The sequence below is a fragment of the Barbus barbus genome, assembly GCF_936440315.1.
Source record: "Barbus barbus genome assembly, chromosome: 2".
NCBI classification, from domain to species: Eukaryota; Metazoa; Chordata; class Actinopteri; order Cypriniformes; family Cyprinidae; genus Barbus; species Barbus barbus.
This window is the reverse complement of record NC_136730.1, coordinates 39,914,569-39,917,068: the sequence shown is the minus strand read 5'-3', so window position 1 is coordinate 39,917,068 and position 2,500 is coordinate 39,914,569.

Sequence of the window (2,500 nt, the reverse complement as noted above, 5' to 3'; positions counted from 1 at the left end):
AAACCCTTCATCCACTAAGACCAGACAGCATTTGCAGGAAAGTCGGAGGAAAGTGCAAAGGGAAACACGTGCCATGCAGAATGAATGGTGGATTGAAAAGGCACATGAAATCCAGTCTTTTGCTAATAAAAATGACATGCATAACTTTTATAATGCTATTAAAACCATTTACGGGCCAACAAATCGCTGCATCACTTCTCTGAAAACAGCAGATGGACTAACACTTCTGAGGGACCAAGATAGTATCCTATTAAGGTGGGCTGAACATTTTGACACCCTGCTTAATCAGGATTCTGATGCGGACTCCACCATTCTGGATGAATTGCCTAAACTTCCTCCCATCCATGATCTCAGCCTACCACCAACCTTTCAAGAGGTTCTGTCATCTATCCATTCTCTTAAGAACAACAAGTCCCCTGGCACTGATAATATCCCTGCAGAGCTACTGAAGGAGGGGGGGTTCATGTGTACGCGCACCCTCTATCGGTACATCATCCAGGTCTGGACTGATGAGAACATCCCACAGCAGTGGAGAGACGCAAATATTGCTGTTATCTATAAGAACAAGGGTGACAAGGCTATCTGCGGTAATAGTAGGGGCATATCACTCCTTTCTGTGGGTGGTAAGGTCCTGGCCAAGGTGATGCTTCAGAGACTCGTTAATAACATCACAGAGTCAATGCTGCCTGAATCGCAGTGTGGATTTAGGAAGAATAGGAGCACTATCGACATGATTTTTACTGCCCGGCAGCTTCAGGAAAAGTGCCGGGAGCAACATCAGGACATGTTTATGGCCTTTGTCGATCTTTCTAAAGCATTTGATACTGTACAAAGAGAGCTGTTATGGGATGTACTCCTTAGGTTTGGCTGTCCCAATAAATTTGTTAACATCCTCCGCCAGTTCCATGATGGGATGACCGCTCGGGTGTCTATAGGTGGACAAGAGTCCGAGCCCTTCTTTGTGCGCACAGGGGTGAGGCAGGGGTGTGTGCTAGCACCAATACTCTTTAACATCTTCCTCCTATGTGTCACCAAGCTTCTCCACAACGAGATTGAAAATAGCAGTGGCATAGCAGTAGACTTCAGATTAGACGGCAACCTCTTTAATATTAGGAGGCTACAGGCAACCAAAAAACTCTGTAGAGAGCAGGTCCTGGAACTGCAGTATGCAGATGACTGTGCTTTTGTGGCCCATACTCCAGAGGATCTTCAAACTGTTCTTGCTGTGGCGGTTAGGGCATACAGCAGAATGGGGTTGACTATCAACACAACCAAGACAGAAGTGCTTTGCCAATGGCGTAGCAATGTCCGACCCACACTACCTGCGCTCACTGTTGGGGATGAACAGCTTTCAGTAGTGCCATTTTTTAAATATCTGGGGAGTATTCTTGCTGAGGACTGTGGCATTGACAATGAAGTTCAGAGCCGCATTAAACAGGCATCAGTTGCCTTTGGGAGACTTCGGTGTAGAGTCTTTCACAACAAGAATCTTCATCTTTCTACAAAAGTAGCCGTATACCAAGCGGTCTGTGTCACAACCCTACTTTATAGCTGTGAAGCTTGGGTAACCTACAGCCGTCACATCAAGTCCCTAGAGCGCTTCCATATAAGCTGCCTTCAGCGCATTCTGGGGGTTACCTGGCGGGATCGTGTGCCTCACACTGAAATACTTAAAAAGACCAATTGTAGAAGTATTGAGGCCATGATCACCCAGCGCCAGCTGCAGTGGTTGGGGCACGTGATAAGGATGCCCCCATGCCGACTGCCCCGAAGAGTGCTCTACGGCCAGCTACATCATGGTCGACGTTCAGCTGGAGGGCCGAAGAAGCGACATAAGGATCAGATGAAGACTTCCTTGAAGAAGTGTAAGATCAGACCCGAGGACCTGGAGGCTGTTGCTGTTGACCGTACCATCTGGCAAAAGCTGTGTAGAGATGGGGTTCATACACTTGAGATGGAGAGGACAAGCATGAGGCAGCAGAAGCGAGCCAGGAGAAATACAGCCATGACTGCCACCACTACTACTACCATTGCATATATATGTCCCACCTGCAATAGAGTTTGTGGGTCCAGGATAGGACTGTTTAGTCATCAAAAGTCTCACCGATAAAGGCGTGGACGTCATCATCGAATTTCGATGGACAACCGAGAGAGATGTATATATATATATATATATATATATATATATATGTGTGTGTGTGTGTGTGTGTGTGTGTATATATGTGTGTGTGTGTGTGTGTGTGTGTGCATATATATATATGTGTGTGTGTGTGTGTGCATATATATATACACTCACCTAAAGGATTATTAGGAACACCATACTAATACTGTGTTTGACCCCCTTTCGCCTTCAGAACTGCCTTAATTCTACGTGGCATTGATTCAACAAGGCGCTGAAAGCATTCTTTAGAAATGTTGGCCCATATTGATAGGATAGCATCTTGCAGTTGATGGAGATTTGTGGGATGCACATCCAGGGCACGAAGCTCCCGTTCCACCA